At 42.5% G+C, this 23,089-nt stretch overlaps 2 long non-coding RNA genes across 4 annotated transcripts in view; both read right to left on the reverse strand.

Moving 5' to 3' along the window:
* LOC310769995 overlaps positions 1-23,089 on the reverse strand; it is a 101,033-nt gene that overhangs the window by 14,607 nt on the left and 63,337 nt on the right. The gene's annotated exons all lie outside the window — the stretch shown is intronic.
* On the reverse strand, positions 11,676-22,392 carry LOC310769992. 3 transcript variants are annotated; one of them, XR_014551907.1, is made up of 4 exons: positions 22,228-22,392; positions 20,553-20,645; positions 13,667-14,220; positions 11,676-12,022 (listed from the first exon to the last, which is right to left on the reverse strand). It is a non-coding gene; the product is annotated as an uncharacterized lncRNA (long non-coding RNA). The 3 variants fall into 3 exon arrangements; XR_014551906.1 differs by lacking the exon at positions 20,553-20,645; XR_014551908.1 differs by lacking the exons at positions 20,553-20,645; positions 22,228-22,392 and adding an exon at positions 18,961-19,210.

Genomic DNA, 23,089 nt, shown 5'->3' on the forward strand with positions numbered 1-23,089 from the left:
TTTGGCATCCAAGTGTCCTTAGAGTTATAAATTTATTAGAAGCATTAGGGTAATAGAAGGGAAAGGGAGGAAGCTCTCCAAAGTCCATAGGTACCATAAAAGCGTTCTCGAATTTCAAATCAGTTTCATGCAATTTATGTCTGGGTACTATTTATATAGCTGTGTGCACAGCGAAAGGCTCCCGTATTTTATGGGAGCCAAACCATAAACCTAAATCTGAAAAGAACCAGATTTGGAATGCCTGAAATCCAGACGCAGAGCCAAATATTGGGAATTTGTACCATGACATAATTTTAGCTATCCATATGCTATTAAAGCCTTACATATTTCCAGGCCTGTGGTTGCGACTGTCATTAATTCTACCCAGAGGGAGCTGCACAGCCTCTAGACCCTCTGACCTTTTGCAGTCTCCTCCCTGAACTCAGGCTTTTCTGTCTGCCTTGCCTCTCGTTGGCTTAGCTGCTCTGTTCTCAGAGGGTCACGGTGATCCTTAGTTGGGTAGCTAAAGGGGTTATGGAAACTAAGGAACACAGGAAATGAAGAGGACTTTATTTCACCCTCACCCACCCATTGAGTGGCAAAAAAGGGGGGGAATGCTTTTGCCATTTTTGGTGCAGCTCTAGACTGCATATGTCTATTTGGCTGAAGGATACACTTATGTTGCTCTGCATGAAAACTTAGAGAGAAATCCTAATTCTCTTTCTGCCCAGTCTGGTGGCGAAGTAACACAGCAAACACATTTGTACCGACCTCCCCGCTGCACCAAGGATTCCCTGCCCGAGCTGCTTCATGGGGCTGTCCCTGAATAAGTCTGGCACAACTCATAGCCGCGGGCATGCCTTAGACTTGGTGTTCACCTCTATGAATGTTGGTGATCTGACACTAAATGAAAGCGAAACGAAAGAAGTGCCATGGTCAGATCACTTCCTGGTGCAACTGGATTGCACCCTTCCCCTCTGCAGGGAGGTGGGACCGATTCGGATGGTCCACTCCCGCCACTTAATGGATCCAAATGGTTTCCAGAGAGTGGTAGGGGATGTTTTATCCCATGTGGATGGCCTTTCAGCTGATTCCCTGGGGTCCCGCTGGAATGTGGAGTTAACCAGGGCCATTGACTGTTTGGCTCTGAAGCGCCCTCTCCGATTGCATGGAGCTCGGACAGCCCTGTGGTTTTCCACGGATCTGAAGGCAATGAAACAATTGCTGAGACGGCTAGAGCACCGGTGGCGGAAAACTCATTCTGAAACTGACCAGACATGGGTTAGAGCTCAATGTCGAGCCTACCAAGTGGCGATAGCAACGGTGAAGAAGCTTCTTCACTGCCTCTATTGCATCTGCGGAAAACAGCAGGAGACTCTTTCAGGTGGTTCGCAATTTAGAAGAACCACCTGCTCCACCAGGGCCCAGTACGGGCCACATGATCTCCTGCAATGCTTTTGCAAAGTTTTTTGCAGATAAAGTCGCTCAAATTCAGGAAGAGGTAGACTCCACCGTGGGAGCAGGGCCGGGGCGAGAGAGTGCTACAGCCCTGTCTAGTCAAGTTGTGTGAGATCAATTCCAATCTGTTACCTCTGAGGATGTGGACAGGCTGCTTGGACGAGTGGAACAAACCACCTGTCTCCTTGATCCTTGCCCATCCTGGCTTATAAAAGCTAGCTGGGAAGGGCTGGGCGACGGGTTTTGCGGGGTGCTGAATGCTTCTCTCTGTGAGGGAGCCTTCCCAGACCCTCTGAAAGAGGCGGTTAATAAACTGCTTCTAAAAACCTTTCTGGCTGCCTGCATTTCCATCCACCTATTTGGTGGGCAGGAGGGGAAGCTCTGTACCTATGGTATGACACTGGCATCTCATCTTTGATGGTAACCAGTGGGGGGCTGTTGAAGGCTGGCAAAGCTGAGTGGAGGGACACCTCTGCCCAATCTAATGGGCTCCCCAGCCTGGCCCAAAGGGGAGTTGGTTAACAAACCACCCTGTTAAATGTGTATGCATTAGAAAGATGAAGTATAATTGCCTGTATAAATAGAATAAAATAAACCTCCCGGAATGTTTTAGAAACAAAGTACTAGACCCAGGAAAAACAGCAACATGTTTTATTTATTTGTCTCTCTCTCTCTCGCTCTTTTTTTTTTACAAATGTGTAACTTACTATGAATGAAAGGCAAATGCTGCAGGTTAATTAACAAGCCTGCTCTTCCAATGCTGTTTAGTGAGATTATGGCAGTGCCTGTTGCAGAAAGAGGACACTGCAGTATAATTGTCTTAAAAGCTCTCTATGGCTTATGGAGATTTAGCCTGTAAATGCAGTAAATCTTTATGAAACAAGTGAACCAGGTACTTCTTACAGCTCTTATGACACTCACTGCTTTGCTGATTTCCCAGCAGCACAGTGCTGTCCTAAGAAATAGGGGATTACATAGTTATTTTTATTTATCCTAGTCAAAGTTGGGTTGTTGGATTAGCTCGCTGATTTCACTGTTCACTAGAATTCTAAAATAAAATTTAAAAATCAAGGCTTTATTTTATTCCAACTCATCAAAGGCCATCAAACACTTTTTGTGCTTTATGGGGAAATTACTGTTTGTTTGCTTATTGATTTGGCCCATAAAGGAAGTAAAACTAATGCAGCCATCCTCTCCCACCTTAGACACACACATGTGTGATGGGTTCAGAACATACCTGGCTGGTGCTGGCAATGTGAGCTACACCATGATGAGTAAGAGAGTCCTCGTGGTGGGCCTTGAAGCCCCAGGTGATGTCACCACAGGCTTCTGACATGTGGTGGAACAAATCCATGTGGCTTGGAAGGAGCATGAAAACTGCCAGCATGCTCAAGCCACAGTTGAGAAAGACCCTTCAAGAGCAGTCTCTAAATGAGGAGAAATATATCATGGCAGCATGGGATGGTGCCTTGGAATGAATCACACCATTAGTACATCGACCTTGGTACTGTCTTCACTGACTAGCAGTGGCTCTCCAGCATTTCAGGCAGAGGCCTCTCCCAGCCCTACCTGGAGATGCTGGTGATTGAACCCAGGACCATTTGCATATGAGGCAGATGCTCTCCCAGTGAGTTACAGCCCTTCTGCAGCTATGCCCAGCTGAGGGGCAAGTTTCAGTTCCACATCCTCACTTTATTGAGTATGGCATCAAGTGTGTGTGTGCATGTGTGTGTGTGTGTTGTGGGGGTATTTATATTCTGCAGTGTTTGAAAGTTATATATACTCACGTATATCTTTGCGACATGTCTGTGAGGTTGACTATCCAATGGTCTTTACAGATGAATGGAGGTTAAAAACCCAGGTTGCCCTGTGGCGCTGGAGCAACATTTTGCTTTCCATTTTTACAACAATGAGGAGCTCCAGTTTAGCAATCACCATTATTTTCCCCACAATGCACTGTTTTGGAGAATTCCAGATAGAAAATGGCACACATCTCTGCCTTATTTTCCCCAGAATGCCCCAGGACGACACTGTGCCCAAGGCATTGGGGGGGGGGGCAGATATGAGAGTGAATGTTAAGTGCAATTGTAGATTGTGAAAAAGGAGTTCTTAGTCATTGTTGTTTATTTTTTAAAAAAAGATTCCACCATCTTCCTAATGGAATGGCTGGCGTTTTCCAGAATGATGCTGCATTGTTCCCCCACCACAAGCCAATCCAAAGACATCATACTTTTAATGTATTTTTTATCTTTTGTTGGAAGCTGCCCAGAGTGGCTGGGGAAACCCAGCCAGATGGGTGGGGTCTAAATAATAATAATAATAATAATAATAATAATAATAATAATAATAATAATAAATCTGTCAATCACAGAGGCCAGTGATGCTCACACCTATTTTCTTCTCCACCTGGAGGCAGTTTTCGAAGCACACACAATCCATCGCAGTTCCTCATCAACCACTTTATTGTGCTAGCTATTGGCTTTGACAATTTCCAGATAAAATTGCCATTACAAAAAAGAGGCAATAAAATCTACTATACAGAATATTTTTATTATAAATATTCTATATAAAAATTTAATTTACGCAGTACAATAAAGTCCTAAAAATAAATATATGTGTTATTAAATCAAGGACTATCTAACTGTGATACTTTCCATTTCTTTTGCCTAAAGTTTCCTTGAAGCTAAAACAAACAAGGCTGTTCTGCAAGTCACAAAAGGGTCAGATTCTTGCAGTAAAATAACAAATTGTTTCCTGATCTGAAGAGGTTGTTAATTCAAACTAGAGGATTTCTAGGATTTCTAAGATACTCCCCACTCTTTGGCCCTTCATATAAGGGATATTTTGGTACATAACATATTATATTCTCCATCTGATTCAGAGAACAGATGCAGAGCCACTGGGAAACAGGAACCCATTTGTATCTGCCATCCAACATGGCAGAATGCATCAACTGTAGGTATAGCTCATAGTTTATTCTTGTACTGTTAGGTTGTAACTTGTATTTATTTTAAAATTTATAACCCATTTTTCATGGAATACTGTGCTACTGTACTTAGACTATTTTTAAGTGAACTGCACTGAGCACAGATGCATTTGTAGAAAATGTAGGATTTAAACTGTGACTATGAGATACCCTCCCTCCCCCTCTTTTTCTCCTCCTCTGTCTTGCCGTTTTGCCACTTTTACATTATTTCAACCACCTCTCAATTCCCTCACCTCTTTTCTGTCATTTTCTCAGCCAGCATAGTCTTTCATGCTATCTTCTTTCTCCCTTTATTCTTTGTCTTTACTACTTCTTTTTTTCTATCTCTTCAGAAATTAAAAGAAACATATGGGTGAGTTTGGGAGATGATTAAAAGTGTTTTATTTTTCCATCACAGGACATGCGACTGCTCTGCAAGGCCAATGAAGTATTGTAAGCAATTTTAAAAAACAAAACAAAAACACTGCAGCTAATTTTGTATAAAAATCAGCTAAGCCACTTCTTACTATTCTTAACTGCAGACTGACTGTCATCTTCCCAAATCCCATGGAGTCTCACTCGGGATCTACAAGGTTACTACAAACAATTATTTGATCTCAATAAAGCAGAGAGGCAGAACTTGTTCTTACTAAGTGCTAACGTTTAGACTGCCCCTGAGATTGACCTGGAAACTGCAGTTAATGTCATTGCTGAAATAATTGCACTGGCAGCAAATTAAGTAAATTCAAATGCTGGTACTCAGGGCCGGCCCCAAACATTTTGGCACCTGAGGTGGACCCCAAAATGGCATTCCGGAAGCAGTGAGGGACGATTTACATCAGGAACAAGGTGGGGGGAAGAAAGTTTGACATCAGGAACTGCTGCCCCAATGGATCCTGCTACCTGAGGCAGTCACCTCACCTTGCCTCATGTGTGGGCCAGCTCTGCTGGTACTAGTGTACAAAACCTTATACAGCCTGGGACCAGGAAGCCTAAAAGATTTTCCCACCCTTTATATCCCCTCCTTTACATACCCAATCACTGTGCTCTTCAGCAGAGATCCCCCTGCAGATTCATCAGTCGTTTCATCAGGGAGTACATTCCACACAATGTGGAAATTGGGTATTTACCTATGGCAGAACTCCCTCCTTCTAAATATCAGGCAAGCACTATCTCTATTATATTTTCTGTGCCCATTGAAGACTTTCCTTTCCCAACAAACTTTATAAGTGGAGATCTTTATTCTGCATGTATGTATGTATGTATGTATGTATTTAAAAGCAGCTATTCTCCACAAGGACACGGGTGGCGCTGTGAGGTAAACCACTGAGCCTAGGGTTTGCCAATTGGTAGGTCGGCGGTTCGAATCCCCACGACGGGGTGAGCTCCCGTTCTTCAGTCCCAGCTCCTGCCAACCTAGCAGTTCGAAAGCACATCAAAGTGCAAGTAGATAAATAGGTACCACTCCGACAGGAAGGTAAATGATGTTTCCGTGCGCTGCTCTGGTTCGCCAGAAGCGGCTTAGTCATGCTGGCCACATGACCCGGAAGCTGTCTCTGGACAAACGTCGGCTCCCTCGGCCAGTAAAGCAAGCTGAGTGCCGCAACCCCAGAGTTGTCCGCGACTGGAGTTAACTGTCAGGGGTCATTTACCTTTACCTTTTTATTGTCCACAAGCTCCGGCACATTTGGCAGAGCATGAGACTCTTAATCTCAGTGTTGTGGGTTTGAGCCCTGCATTGCAGGGGGTTGGACTAGATGACCCTCAAGGTCCCGTCTAACTTACAGTTCTATGACCTATTATCTACCACTTAACATTTGAAAAATCTGCAAGTGTTGTCTAATTTGGACCTGAAATTGCTTTTAAATACACTTTTATTATTGATGTTTTCATTGCTGTGGGATGGAAAACAATTAATAAATTTATGAAATACATACCATGTACATATAATGGTTATTCTGGGTGGTGGGAATGATAGGCGCCAGCCAGGCAGTATTATTCTGAATTTTGCCTGCTGCCCCAACCCTTGCAACCCTCTTCCCAAAATTTGAAAGTGGGGGAAACAGTTTCCCTTCCTCTTTCACTTCAAACCCAACTCAAAATTAATGAACTTTCAGCCCAGAGCAAAAATTTGCAGACTCACAAAATAAACACTGCTACATGAAAGTCTCTGCCACATGAAGGCATTTAACCTAGGAAGAGAACTGCTATTCTTTTCCAATGGCTATTCCTGACTTGGTGCATTTGTAAATGTGGAATAAATGGCTTACACCAGAAGACACACACGCACACACACCCAAAAAGAAACATCTTTTAGCAACAGGCCAACATCTGTTATGTATGGCTTGTAAATTTACCTTTCCGACCTCTCAACAACAAGGGAAATCAGACAGTTGAGCAACTTATATGAGTGGGGGACTTAGGCGGTTCTGCTTTGCGTCAAACTCCATTTCAGCCCCCCAAGGATCTCCTTTTTCATTTTACTCTTGCCCTTTTCCCATCACCCTGACCTACCTTTGTACTCCCCAGCCATTCAGCCTTTCTCTTCTTGTACAGAGGGCACCAGCTTGCTATTCCAAGCTGAAAGGGTATTTCCTGCACAAAAGATATTCTGCTGCTACTGCAATTTGACCGTCATCTTCTCCCTGAAATGCATGATTGCTTGGTCTGTGATACATACATATTGCATATGCTTTCTGCAGAAGGCTACAGAGTTAGAGTCAGTACTTAAGACTCCTATGAAACTAAAATGGTTTTCAAAAGGTGACAGAATCAGCAAGGGAAGAGAGTATGATTATATTTTTAGAGAGGGGTTGATGTAGATGCATCACATTTGGGTTTCCATAGAGCCTGCTTAAAACTCTGTTCTATTCATTATGAAAACCTGTCATATTATTTTTTGATGCTCTTGTTTCAGAAAACCAGGACAAAAATGTACCTTGGGAGGGCAGAGGGAGTTGCACGAAACCGATGTAACACCAAAGACCAGAGAACACTCTTCTTTTCCTGATGCTTAGCAGAGACCATCACCCAGTTTGCAATGGCATGGTTCAGAATACAAATTTGTCCAACTCATCTACTCATTATTTTGGAAAGTCATTCACTATGCATTTGGACACCATAATCTGGTGGGGCAGAGCTACAGTAACAGCTTCCCAAGAGCAAAGTCACTCCCACATACTGGGAGGGAAGGCAGTGGCAAGGCTGGCATTGCATGGACACATGGTAGATTCAGCCAGGTGATGCCACTTGTGTGTCAACTTGGCCCTGATCTTGTTTCTGCCTTGCCCCGCCTGGTATGTGGCTGGGACACCACAACCAGGAGGCAATTGCTATGGCTTGGCCCCACGACATAAGCCGATCCTGGTTATACACAATATGTTTATTCTCCGGACACATGAATGGCTTGTCGGGGGGAAAGGATCCTGACCCATGAACAATGTTGGTTGTTCTTCAATAATAAAATCGCCAGGATCCTAAATACCAATGGATTGTTAAAAGGGCACTTGCCAAGGCTTATTAAGTACATGAACCATAAATCCATTTGGTCTGCAATTAATTCAAAATTACACAAGCACTAAATGTGTAATTAACTCAACGAGGAGTGTTTAGGCCTTTACGTTGGCATTTACAAAGGCAAGCTACAAGAAGTTTATTAGCTGGCAATTTATTACTAAAATACTAGCAATTCATGAGTAAGTTGATGGAAATCTAACTTGCTATCAGTTTATCATTATGGGCCAATTAAAAGCCTAAACAACCCTTTTAAATAAATTAAGAGCCAATTCAAAAGCAGGAGGAAACTTATTTCCACATGCAGGACCACACCAGAAATATACAGTGAGGTATGTGGGACTGCTTTTCATTGGGCTGCCAATGTCAGAATTCTAGGGCTGTCATCTAATTAAATAAATTTTAGATGATTCACATTCAAACTCCATCTTATAAGAGGCATCCTCTCATCAATGATTCTATGTGTGTGAGAGAATGGGTGATTCCTCTTCTAAGATAGTAGAGGGGAGGGGATGATGGATATTAGATGTCATCTACGACCCATTTTTCTCTAGGTACTAAAATAACTCAATATTTTTTAAGGCTTTGGTAGGAGTGCCCCCAAATTAAGAGATTTTGGGATAAAATTGGATCTGAAATACCAAAGAAGAAAAGGATTTGTTGAACTTGTGGCATAACTTCAACTACCTATCTATATTTAAATTGCTAATAAATAAAAGTGCTATTAATTTCTTTAACTACAGCCCCATATGTGTTGTCCCCAAACAAAAAGACTTACAATATCTGGAAATTGGCTATAGACGAAAAATAACACACAATATCTGTGTTGATCAAAGCTTACTTATGCGGTGGGTAGATGCCTGCAATGGTAATATGTACCAGAAAGAACATGATTCATCAGTTCCTAGCATTGGCTAGTCTGGCCGGGAGCTGCTCTCCAGCACAGCTCCTTCACCTGCTATCTGATATTATTTTTTACTAGCTGTGACAGGGATTGAATCTGGGACCCTGTTGCATGTAAAAGCATGTGCTCTACCACCAAGTCACAGTTCCTCCTTCTGATGAACTTGACTCTGAAAGCTTTTGCCATGAGCAATTTGTTGATCTTTATGGTGCAAGGAGACTTGTGTTTTGTTTTAACAGCAACAGACTAGGACAGCTGTTTTTCCAAAAGTTGTAAATAAATTTGCTCTCGAATTCTGGGCAGCTCCACAGAAAATCGAAATCAGCTGTCTGATCCCTGTCAAATAAATACCAGATTTCCTATCATATTCGATTTGGAAATCTTACCATACACTGTCATTATTTGTTTGCCACACATCTTACTACTCTGAGGCATCCGATACCACAATGTCCCCTCCGCTTATGCTGACATGTTGCAGTGAGCAATGTTCAGACTATTTGTTCCGCCCAAGTCTTCATGAAATAAATATTGGTGTCATTAAAATAGCCCTGCCATTGCACCATCCCTTTCCCCGCAAAATCCCTTGAGAAGAGCACATACAATTTCTCCTGAGCCCAGCGTTTGAGGGCAGAGTAGTGGTGGGCATTCTGAAAAGCTGCATGCGAAAGCTTCCAAGTTAGCCATCTTGAAAATAAACACAGCTCTGTCTCTTTAAATCTCCCTCCCCGTGATCACAAACATGTGTGTTTTTTTATAAAGCCCTGGAAACTCTGCTGAGCCCTGGGGATGATGCCAACCAGAAACCCGGGTACCTTGGGACGAGAACTCTACTAGGCCCGAGGTACAACATGCTGTTTGTAACAATTATAATAATACACCTGTACTACCATTGTCAGCCTGGAGTAGCCACATGGGGTCTCATTAGTATTGTATTAGGACTACATGGGGGAAAAGATAATGGCCCATAATGAAAAATGCCAAATTTTCTATATAATAAAAATGAACTTGATTAATGAAAATCACTTTCAGGCAAAGGGTTACAGCGTTGTTAGAAATAAAAAATGATGTATTAATCCAACACTCTTACAGATGGTCCCAACCTCCTGACAACTGTTATTCATTTGAGATGCTATTAGCATGCATAATTATGCTAATTAAGTTGTAATTAAGCACCAATTCTTCAGAGGGCTTTTTCTTCTCCTTCCCTCTCTCAGTCTACCGTTTAATACAACTCGGCTCTCTCAAAGCATGCTGAAAGCTTCAGACTTTGTGGCAATGCAAAAAAAGAAGGGATTCCTATCTTTGTAGCCAAAGAAGATGATTGACCCTCTAATCTCTGTTGAACAGCCCTATCCTATGTGTGGTTACTGGCAGGGAGGGAGCACTCCCTTTTCACACTTCTTTGCCCATCATTACCTCCCATTGTCTTGTGAGGTTCGTCATCAAGGCTCTCAAAATATGTATTTTTACACATGATGAATACTGCAAGTTTTACGTGCACATTTCCTTGTATATGTGTCAACACTGGTATCACACATGCTTTTTTAAAACAACAATCCTGTCGTGTCATGTGTTGCAAGGCTGAAATGCTATTTGCTTGGTTTTGCATTTGAATGGGCAACATACCCACCACTTTCATAGATATAAAGAGTCAAGAACTGTGTTGAACTGCACTGACTAATCTAAGGGGTTGCAAATTGTTCTGATTCACAGATAAGGATGTTGGAGAATTATGATAAGAACGGAAATGGAAATAGGAAGTGTCTTCTTATTCAACCCATGTCAGGAAGGGAAATCAATCCAGCAAATATGATTGGCATTTGCTGTTGTTGCTTCCACTCCATCTCAGAATATGGGGTACTCCTAACCTGACAACCCTGGTTCTACCCTACCCAGTGAGCTGCTTCAGTTAGGGCCTAAATACTTAAAAGCACGCCTCTCCCTGTATGTTGCTGTCCAGGAGTTGCAATCTGCAGGGTCCTTCTGCTGGGTTTCATACATTGAGTGGGCCTTCTTAGCAGTGGCACCTCAGAATTGGAATTTCCCCTGGAATATGACTGGCACCTTCCTTGCTTGCTTAAAACATCCCCACAAACTATAGGAACTATAGTTCCTATATATAGGAACTTGGCATTGAGGAATCACTGACACTCAGCTGAAAGACTTGGGTATATGGGTGTAATCTTCTGTTTTTGTTGTGTTATACATATGTATTTTATTTTATCTTATTGTTACCCACCCTGAATATCTTTAGGGTAATGGCGGTATCTAAATGTTTTAAACAGAGAAACCAATTTTTTAAATAAAGAAACTAAACAACCCCACTCCTCCCTCAACAACTGAGGCTGAACTTTTCGCCATTTTGATTTTGACCCAGCATGAAACACACACACACTCATGCACGTACACACACACATACACTTTTAGATCACAATAGCTGAGAAAGCATTAGTCTCTCTCTCTCTCTCTCTCTCCATCCCCTCCTGTAACTCCGCAAGGGTGCATTCAGAAAGCTATGATTATTAGAATTTCCACCTACGCATTATCCCCCTGTAAAGCCCAGTTTTGAGGTTCTCAGCTGGGCAAGGGTCCAGCCTCATGGAGCCAAGAGGGATTTCATTTCTAACTGATTCAGCTGATTGTGCATAGAGCTGAAATGGCAAACATCTTAGGAAGAAAAAAAAGAAGCGAAGTTCCCGATATAAAATTAAACTCTGTACTCTACGTGCAAGCTGACACTGTAAATAGCCAGCCTTGGAGAGTTTCCTGGGATCCAAACATTTGGCTTCAATTGCCCCGTGAGCTCTCTGGATGCCCAAAGACTTGCCTTTTTATATGAGAGAGTTTTATTGCCACCCCCCAACACATAAAACACATGACCAATAAAACCAGCATCAAGTTCAACTCTGAGACGTGGAGGGGGAAGGAGGCAGGGAAAGAAAGAGAAACAAGGCACACAAGTACATATAACAGTTTGATTTAAATGTCCTGCAGAATATTCCATATGTGGACACAACTGGAATCTGTTAAAAGATAGCCAGAAGTACAAAGTTCTCTCGCACTGCTGACAGCTTGGCTCTTCTCTCCTTTGTTTGTACCTGGTGGCTCATTTCTATTGACTGCTTCAATTCTGAGACAGAACATTAGCATCTCAATTTATTTCAGCATTCCAACGTGATACAAGTGAGTTGTCTCAAGTTTCCCTGAGAAACGAAAAATGAAACAAAAGCAAAAAAAACCCAGCTCAATCAAACATTGAAGCCAATGGGTATCAAAAAATATATAAGCAAGTCTTGTTTTGATATTTCTGCAAACTCCATGTTATTTATTTATATCTCTCTTTTATAAGAGAGGTGCAGGTCAGTTCTGTATCCAGGGCAGTTGTCTACCAGAAACCCTACCTGCCCACGTACTGTCTCGCCAGAGTGGTGCATGCTCTAATTATCTCCTGCTTGGACTACTGCAATGCACTCTGCATGGGGCTACCTTTGAAGGTGGCTCGGAAACTGCCTTTAATCCAGAATGCGGTAGCTAGACTGATGACTGGGAGTGGCCGCCGAGTCCATATAACACCGGTCCTGAAAGATCTTCATTGGCTCCCAGTAAGCTTCCGAGCACAATTCAAAGTGTTGGTGCTGACCTTTAAAGCCCTAAACGGCCTCGGTCCTGTATACCTGAAGAAGCATCTCCACCCCCATCATTCTGCCCAGACACTGAGGTCCAGTGCCAAGGGCCTTCTGGCGGTTCCCTCACTGTGAGAAGTGAGGTTACAGGGAACCAGGCAGAGGGCCTTCTCGGTTGTGGCACCCGCCCTGTGGAATGCCCTCCCATCAGATGTCAAAGACATTCAGAAGACATCTGATGGCAGCCCTGTTTAGAGAAGTTTTTAATGTGTAACATTTTAATGTATTTTTAATCTTTGTTGGAAGCCGTCCAGAGTGGCTGGGGAAACCCAGCCAGATGGGCAGAGTACAAATAAATTATTATTATTATTATTATTATTATTATTATTATTATTATTATTAAACTATATTCTATTCATTCTACTCATAGGAACATAGGAAGCTGCCTTATACTGAGTCAAACTATTAGTCCATCTACCTTAATCCCATCATATCTGGATAGGGCTGGAAAAGGCTCCTACGTATAACCCTGTTAGTCAGTATAGACCAGGAGTCGGCAACCTGCGGCCCATAGGGGTCATTTAAACGGTCCACAAGCCGCCCCCAAACCAAGCCACCTGCTTGGCGAGTCCCCACGCACGGCTCTAAACCAGCACTGCACGGAGTGGGAACTGCGTCTGTGCAGCCCACGGAGCGATCTCCGCAGGAGTGAACCGGCCCAGGTGAGGTAAACCTTGCCGACACCTCGTGTGGACCAGGGGTTGTCAACCTGGTCCCTATCACCCACTAGTGGGCGTTTCAAGATTCTAGGTGGGCTGTAGGTGGTTCTACGGCACAAGCTGAATCCTCCTTTCATCAAGCACTGGTGGGTAGTAAGGAAATTTTACCATCAAGAAAGATGCGTTAGTGGGTGGTAGATGTAAAAAGGTTGACTACCCCTGGTGCAGACAGTACTGAGCTAAATGGACCAGTGGTCTGATTCTGTATATAATAGATTCCTGTGTTCCATGAATTATTGAGAAGGCCTAGGTTTTCACTTGGCATTAAAAGGATGGTATTAGGTGAACCTATATATGTACACAAACACACACACACACACACACACACACACACATACAAGAAGGCTGGAAGATAGTTACTTTCCTCTCTTCTCCTTCCCATCAGACTTGATGGGCCTTTTGCAAGTCTCCAATAAAACTCATAACTGTTAAGTGAACTTGGTACCTTCTAGTTGTACAGTAGGGAGGCAGGGTGTGAAGACTAGTCCTGTACAGTTTGACTCCAAAGTAAGTTTTCAAGCATTCCATGGCACAGAAATTTGATATGATGGCAGTAGATCAGTGTGTTGGAATTGTTATTGTTGTTTAGTCATTTAGTCGTGTCCGACTCTTCGTGACCCCATGGACCAGAGCATGCCAGGCACTCCTGTCTTCCACTGCCTCCCGCAGTTTAGTCAAACTCATGCTGGTAGCTTCGAGAACACTATCCAACCATCTCGTCCTCTGTCGTCCCCTTCTCCTTGTGCCCTCCATCTTTCCCAACATCAGGGTCTTTTCCAGGGAGTCTTCTCTTCTCATGAGGTGGCCAAAGTATTGGAGTCTCAGCTTCAGGATCTGTCCTTCCAGTGAGCACTCAGGGCTGATTTCCTTCAGAATGGAGAGGTTTGATCTTCTTGCAGTCCATGGGACTCTCAAGCACCATAATTCAAAAGCATCAATTCTTCGGCGATCAGCCTTCTTTATGGTCCAACCATAGCTTTTTGTGTTGGAATTATATCACTGCAAAAAGTGGAGGGGAAAGGCTTTAAATCAGAGCATTGATAGAAAGGGGGGGAGGCTCAACTTTCCCCACACCTGTGGCTGTGAACTCCTCCTCACACCCCTAAACTATTTGCCATTCTTCTCTTGGTGGGGTTTCATAATTGTAAGTGACCAAATGGCAAAGAAGCTGTTTGGGAAAGGATTGCAGGGGAAGGGGAAGGGTTCAGCTACCCTCTCCCACCTAGCAATGCTACACTTAAAATCGGGAATGGTGAATCTCAACCCCAGTGCTGAATGTGGCTTCTCTATCTGGCCCTTTGAGCTCTCTTCAGAGCACATCCCTTACTGGAACCGCTCTGTATCCTGAGAGGATCCCTAGATGAAATGTGTCCTTTGAGAGTGCCTCTTGCTTTCCTGGAGAGAGAGAGAGAGAGAGAGAGAGAGAGAGAGAGAGAGAGAGAGAGAGAGATGTTAGTGTGTGTAGAAACTAACCTGCCAAGGGAAAACTTACATTTGTTGTTCCACCTACTTTTTGCTTCTTACCCTTTCCACCACAGGCAGATGGCCTCTTAATTTCAACAGGTCTGCTCTGTGTAGGACTTAGATGAATACAACCCACTGCACTCCCCTCCTGCCCCCCCAAAATACATATTTAATTAAGTCTCAGCTAGTAATTTGTCTGCCATATTCTTAACCAAATGAAGTGTCATAAACTAACTCATGTACACTCATTGCAATAATCAAGGGGGGGTGTTACTCAAAGCATGGGTAATGCATGTCCTTTGACCCTTCCAGCTTTACCCCACCAGTAAAGACAGGGAAGGGAATTCACCCAATGGAAGAAGTGAATCGGATGCAAGGAAAGAATGGAATATGGGCAGTCAGGGGAGAAGAGGCCATCAAATGAGGTCAGCAGGCATTCCTAAGCAACTAACAATTCCATTACACCATTGGCTGTAGAAGGAGCTGCCACCCCACCATGACCCAAAATCAACAGATGTGTCATGTTTAAGATTGTCTTGGAACTAAGTTCGCTTCTTGCCTATTTGAAGAAAACCTTGCAGCCAAAGTTTGCACAGGGTGTGAGCTGAGTTTTGGTTAATGCATAAGCCAACAACATTAACTCTTGGTGTTTTGTGGATTTACACCCATAAATGGGCATAATTAGCATTGCCTCTGTTGTTGTGAAGATGAAATAATCATTAAGATTTGTTACATCATTCAAGGATGGTTAAAAAAACAAAAAACCTGACCCTAAGACTGCAATCCTTTGTAAGTCGACACAGGAGTAAGTCCTATGGAAATCTATTTTTAAATGAACTTTCCAAGCATTATTAGAAACACATATTTTGAGAAAGGGAACAACAAATCTTCATGCAGGTGGTGGTGGTGTTTTGTTTTGTTTTGTTTGGTTTGGTTTGGTTTGTTTGTTTTGTTTTTGAAATGGCAGGTTACTGCTGAAACGGGATGGACCTGAGTCGTGGGCGAACACATATGAATATTACACCGACTGGAAATATACTGATATGCCCCTCCCTGTGGTGAACTCTCCTTCACTGGAGGTTTTTAAAATGGGATTGGATAGCTAAATGTCAGGGATTCCTTAGCTGTGATTCCTGCCTTGCAGGAGGTTGAACTAGATGACCCTTGGGGTCCCTTCCAACTCTATAATACTGTGATTACATCTGTAAAAGAGGCATAAATTGGAACCAAAGCATCCAGGCAGCAACCGAGAGAAATTTATAGGCATTCCTATTAAATGATCTTGAAGCTCAAAGCTATGACTCTTTATCTCTGTAGTTTTTCCTCAGCTTTTCCTGGGGAGTGGTCAATATTGTGTCTTCATTTTTGTTTTGTTTTTTGAAGTGCAGAAAAAAATTTTTTTTGCTTCTAAAGACTTTTCTGGACTAGAATTTGCATCTGCTTTCAGTTTACTGCTCTCACTGCTGCAATGTTTAAAGAAAAGCCATTTAAATGTCAGTCCCACTCGCTATTCCCTTAGCAGGGACAAAACACACCATCCATGACATCAGTTAATCATCTCAAACTATCAGCCTGTGCAGATAGTTGAGTCAACAACAAGCCTCTAAGATGCAAAGAGCTCACATAACAATGACATGATAATTATTTCACAGACAGATGTCCTGGACACTGAAGCTGAGTAAGAGTTCATAGGAACAAATCTTTCAAGCCTATCCCTGACTAGAGCCAATGTTGACAATCAAAATGTTATTTATTTATTTATTTATTTAAACATTTATATACAGTGGTACCTCAGGTTAAGAACTTAATTCGTTCTGGAGGTCCGTTCTAAACTTGAAACTGTTCTTAACCTGAGGTACCACTTTAGTTAATGGGGCTTCCTGCTGCCGCCACGTGATTTCTATTCTCATCCTGAAGCAAAGTTCTTAACCAGAGGTACTATTTCTGGGTTAGCTGAGTCTGTAACCTCAAGCGTCTGTAACCCGAGGTACTACTGTATACCATTTTTCATTAAAAAAACACAATAAGTTGGTTTACAGCACAAAATAAATACAATAGAACAGTGAAAAATATGAAATGGCTTTGAAATGCTTCATGTTAGCAGAGTTACTTAAAGAATGTACAGTCCAGAGAGAAAAGTCTTGATAACACTCTGCTCAGCAAACTGAACAAAAAACAGTATATAATCTGAGAAAGGAACAAATAGGTTTTGTCTTTCTTAGGACAGGCTTTCAACATAGCAGGGATACAGTCAACCAAACATACACAGGAAAAATTTCCCTCAGAACTACTCAGCCAATCAAACCATATGCTACCTCAGCAGAGATAATGCCACTCTGCCTGGTGGCTAAGCAACATTCCCAACCATCCTCCTTTTGGATAGTGGACCTTATGAATAACAGAAATGACCTTTAAGTTACAAACTGAATGATTCTGGGTGTCCCCTAGGAATTGATTCATAAATGAAAATAAGAATAAAATACTTCAAAAAAACCAAACCCCACCCCAAAATACCACAAATATCAAGAATTGTCTGTAGAGGTATTACTAAAAATCATTGCTCGGGAATGCCTTCACAATTAGGTATGTTTTAACCGCACAATGAAAAACCATTGCCAGAGTGCATACCTTAACGCTAAAAACATTAGGGGGTTCAGTCAAAGTCAAGGATTGCTCAGTATCAAGCATAACAATCTGTCATCTAGCCACCCCAGGTCTACAGAAATGAAAAAGGGCCTGACTCTGAAGTACCCAGTTCCAATGATCTCCCAAGAACATAAAATGAAGTTGTACCCATTTATCACAAAAGTGGAGCCATACCTCTGGGTTGAATCTCTCTCCAAGTCTTTCACTTAAACTTGATTGAAAATAAGTTCTTCCTATTTATTTAATGGTCCCTTTTATTCTGCTTTTACAATAGGCGGTCATAAAAGTTGAAATTTACAGAACACTTAAGACTGTTGTGTAATCATAAACTCATTTTTCAACCTGAAGCTTTGCTTCATTCGTTTACTAACCAAAAAAAGGGGTTGCTGATGTGTTGCTGAGATCTGGTATCCACCACATGTTGTAGTAATGATCACTCTTTAAATATACCCTATAAATCACACACTGGAAGAGTGTGTTTGAGAAGGCTGATGTGACACAGGTCAAAGGGCAGAGGCAAAAGGGTGTGATGTTTATAGTCCTTTGGAGGGGAACTGGTTAATTAAAAGATGGCCTTCATTACACCTTCCAATGGAGCACTTAGAGGAACTTTTCTGACTGCGACTATCCTGCCAAAATCTAATTAGAGATTCATTGCATCTTATAAATCAATGTTATTGTGTGTCAGGCAGATACAATGCATCAAGCCTAAGTGGAATTTTAACTGTCCAAATCCGTTTGTCTAAACATCATAAAACCCGAAACAAATCAAAGAGCCAGTTATGCTAATAAAAGAGACACATATTTATTATGAAATACTGTGCAGTGTGTGTGCGTGCGTGCGTGTGTGTGCGTGCATGCTTGCTTAATGATACAGGAATGGAGCCAGATCTATCACAGTAGCTAAATCCCACCTTCTGGACAATAGTAATAGCCCTGGCTAAGTTTTCATCATGCGTAACTAGCTGAGTGGAAAGACTGGTAGCCCCCAGATGGAGACACACATCCCTGTGGACATCAAAAAGTGCTGCTCTGCAGTTCAATAGCTCTGGGAGAGCATTGCAATATGGATGCAGATGTGCATCCTTCACCAGCTGCATGCATTTGGGTCCTCTGTACAGATTTCCTGTGAGGGGAAGGGGAGATGGTTGCTTGGCCCACACACTTGTGTCTGTGTAACCAAATGGGATATTGCACAGGTAGTAACAACACAGAGACAGAGACATTTGTTGCTGTTGGCATCCATCTGTCTTGAGAGACAATGAAGTGTGCCTCCAGGTGTGGAACCACTGGGTTCGCAGTACCGAAGTGACCTCCCCAGGGGGCAAGCCTGGGCAGTGTCTTGGGCCACCCAGACGACAAGATCCCCTCTTGGCTTAAGTGATGTGGTCCAAAGGAAAAGAAAGCAATATGTCTGGCACCAGCTTGGCTGCAGAAGTTGTCGGAAGGAGGTGTGAAAGGCGCCATTGAACCGCTGTAGGGACACCACTCTGGATTTGTGTAGGGTTTAGTCCTTAGCCTTTTCTTCTCCCAGAGATATCCTGCTAGGCAGCAGAGCTTTAGAATAAGAGTTTTGCTTCTCCTAGATGGACTATCTTCCCCAGTTGATGAGCCCCTTCTGCCCCTCACTTCACAGCATGTGCAGAAATTGCCTTCTTGACAGTTGGACCCACTCTTGGTCTCATCCAGTCTGCTAGTGCCTGTCTTCACCTGCAGGGGAAGTCCCTAATTAACAGAGGATTTGAGACTCATCGTCTACCCTCACCTGGTTTAGCCGGCCAGTCGAAGCTCTTCCCAAGGTGTGGCCACTGTTGTATGCTGACAGCTTCTAGGAGCCACAAGTGAGAGCTGAGTGCAGAATGGGGACCAAAGGTGGACAAACAGCTCTGACAGTGCCTTACGCCATTTAAAATTAAGCCTGCTTCCCTGTATAATGCTAAAATGCCTGCTTGGCTTTCCTGAGCTGTATCCAACACAAGTCCTTACCTTTGTAAGTTTTGTCTATTAGCTTCTGTGAGTTTACTAGAATTGGATACAACCCCCTGAGTTCTTTTTAAAGCCACTATCCTTGAGGAAACTGCACAAGAATCTTCAGTCTATTTGACAAATCCATATGGACTGGCAACATTTAAAAAAAAAATTAATGAAAGAAAAAAATCCCTGGAAAGTCTCTAAGCTATCATATTTTGCATTAGTTATTCTAGTCCACTTCCCCCACTTTGTAATAACTGGTTATCAAAATGGAAAGTGTAGAACACATTGCATAACAGAGTTCGCTGATGGGTCAGCTGATTGCCTGTTTTCTTCCTGCATTTCAAGGAAACCATTAACTGATTTATTGCTGAGGCTTATATCACAATTTCTAAGAAAACATTGTTTGTGGTATGATATGAATGTAAAAAAAAAAAAAAAAAGCCGAGATGTTTCCAAGCGTCTAAGCCATAAGATGAGATCAACACCACTTTCATACGACTGCACTTCTCAGTCCACAGGGAGCTCTGTAGGGAGCTTATAGATCTAACCTGTAAAACAATTAGATCTACGCCAGCCCTCCACATGTTATCACTAGCCAGCGGGGTGCAAAACCTCTTTATCAGTTGCTATAGAGCAAAACCTCTTTATCAGTTATTGTAGAGAACAGGTAGTTACACAGTCATCCCCATCTCTGATCTGCCCAGCACAGAGAAGCACCTTGAGATATGAGTGACTGGATTCTAAGAAAAACAGACAAGTAAGTAGCTAAGTCAAGTAGGGTTAAATAGTGTTGTGCTCTGCAAACATGGCATGAAGACTGGCAACATTAACCAAGCTTTGGGGGAATCCCTTGCAGATAATTGCATTGCCGGGAGACAGTCAGAGAGGCAGTTTTAGGGCAATGTGACTGGTTCCCCCACACTGGGCACTGAATGGAGAGGGAGCCCAGTAAGCACATACCTGGCTATGGGAAGGTGGCGTGGGGGCTCTGACGGGGTCCTAGATTCCTCCCTCCTCCTCCCCCAAGCCAGGTAAGTGCTAACTAGGCTTTGGGAAGGAGACAGGAGGACTCGAGGACCCTGTCAGAGCCTCACACCTCTTTCCCAAAGCCCATTGCCTCACTCACCAGGCTCACCAGGCTCAGCACTCAGTGCATCTATCTCACAGCCCTAAATCCGCCCTGCTACACCACTCCCATGCTGCCAGCCAGAGATTTGGATTACAGTGTGAATGAGTTTAATACTCACCCTTCAGATTGTGCCACCACAGGCATGTCTTCGGTGTTCATCAGAAAAAGTGGCAGAGCATGAGTGAAATGTGCTTCTTTCAGGTCTCATGCTCTACAGACATAAATATGGGCAGAATGGGCAAGTTCAGCTTACTATGGAGCATATATTAAAATATATAAAGATTCCTGCTGGATCAGGCCAAAGACCCATTTAGTCTAGCATCCGTTGGCCAACCAGATATCTCCATGGGCAGCGTACATTTCGTGCCTTGCTTTGCACACAGCACAGAAATAGTAATGGAAAACTCACCCCGTTGTAAAGTTGCTTTTCCCAAGGTAATTCATCTGGACTGCTGTCTTTCTAGGAGTTAACTGACATTGGGACATTAATATGGATACTACTTTTTTTTCTTCCTAGGAAAATGCTCAACTACCCATAACTCAAGACACGTATTTATTGACCTGGACTGCCAGTAGCCTGAGAGAAAATTCATGTCATATTTGCACTGAGACATTCAGCTGAATTTGATGGGAAACCTGGTTGGACAAGGTTCTCCATCTCAATCCCATATAATGCTTTTTAAAAGAAAAAGAAAAAGAAAGAAAGACTCCTCACTTCCATAGCATTTGCCCAAAACAATCAAGAAGAATCCCACCCCCACCCACCCCCCATTTTTGGTTTAGAAAATGAGTACTTATTGTGCTAGAAAAGTGTTTCAAAAGGAGCGCCTTCATTCTTATGCAACACGAAGTCATGAATTCTGCATGAGGCTGCATGCACACCTTGTCAGAAATTATATCTGCTTCAGCTAGAGGGACAATGATACATATGTTCGTACGAACACATAATATGTTTTATTTAAAGTATGCCATAAATATTTTTTTTGCCCTCTAGCAGAGTTTAGAATGAACAGGCGCTGTATGGTATCATGACAACAATGTTCAGATAACAGAAAGGGAAGAAATCTATTCAAAATTGTCTAACTTTATCTGTGCGTGTGTATGTGGGGGGAATACTCCAAATCTTTACTGATAAAATTGGCACTTGCAGGAGACTTACTGCAGTAAAACATATGCATTCTGCCCATTACGCAGAATTACACTAACATGCTGATTCAATATAGTGGTCTTCATGGAGGAGGCATTGCTTCTTGATGGCTCTCTCCATTCTGAGGCTTGGGGACAGATTCTTACCCAATCCTAGCATGACAACAGGAGAGGAAATTCAAGCATCCCTTAGGGATGGGGGAGAAATTTGATTCCGTTCACATTTAAGGGCAAGCCTGCTTAAACTGCGCTTTCCAAAACAGTGTGCAATCCAAAACACAGCCATCCTTCAAAATTTGCACTGCTCCAAATTTTGTAATGCAGTTCTCAAAGGATAGTTGTGTTTCAGTTTTGATTTATGTCCTGTTTTGGAAAGTGCAAATTAGGGTAGGCTCATGTTTCTTTATATACATGCATTTCTTTACATTATTTAGTCTGTGAACCTCCCTTTTGATAAAGGGTGGTATATAAATTTAATAAAGAATAATAAAAATAAAAATACAAAATGACTTCAAATTCTCCTCCATCCTTAGTCCCTTCACTTGGTCTGTTTACTCAAGATGCATGCAGTTTCTCTCCTGCACCTGCTGCACAGTCCTCCTTTGGATCTTGGCCACAGTAAGTTTATCAAGTATGCTAATATTTACCTTACTTATTGGCATACACAGTTCCCATCAGCTGCCAGACTTAGTCTATCTGTTGAGACCATCAGTGTTGGATTGCTCTCTAGCAGGGGGAGAGCAGAAATCCACCTGTGTGAATTCTTTGTTAAAGAGAATGAATAGATTTATTCATGAGCTAGACATCAATTAAAATCAAATTACTCAATGGGATAATGATTAACCAAAGAAACACAGCTAAGTTCTCCTCATGTTGTACAGGTACATTGGGTACATTTTCTGTGGGAGAAAGTAGTATGGTTCATACTAAGAATTCCTTCTATTTTCTGCAGTCGCCTGCAAAATTTTGTTTTATGTTTTAATTGCCTTTTCCAGATTTTATTCTCAGCTTTCCTTTGGTTTTGGTATTTTTCTTCCTTCCCTAGCCAATAAGTGCTAATGGCACAAATGTAACAGCAAAATACCCAAAAAAGCATTCATAAAATCATATAAATGAGGAGTGGAGAACCTGTGGCTTTCTAGATACTGTTGGACTCCAGTTCCTATCAGCTCCAGTCATCATAGCCAATGCTCAGGGATGATGGGAGCTGTAGTCCAACAATATTTGGAGAGTCAAGTGTTCCCCACCAATGGAATTGGGGTTTGAATGGAGTCTGGGATTGCATGCGCTGGCTTGTCCATGTGTCGTGTCCATGTGTCTTGAGGAACCATTTGGACTCCTTGTCTCTCATTTCTCTCATCTCACTTTCTGCTCTTCCCTCGTTTAGCTGAAACCTGCAATGTTTTAATAATAATAATTTATTTATACCCCACCCATCTGGCTGGCTTTCCCCAGCTACTCTAGGTGGCTTCGAACAGAATATTAAAAATGTGATAAAACATTAAACAT

This window comes from Podarcis filfolensis, assembly GCF_964270895.1.
Source record: "Podarcis filfolensis genome assembly, chromosome: 8".
Classification (NCBI taxonomy): domain Eukaryota; kingdom Metazoa; phylum Chordata; class Lepidosauria; order Squamata; family Lacertidae; genus Podarcis; species Podarcis filfolensis.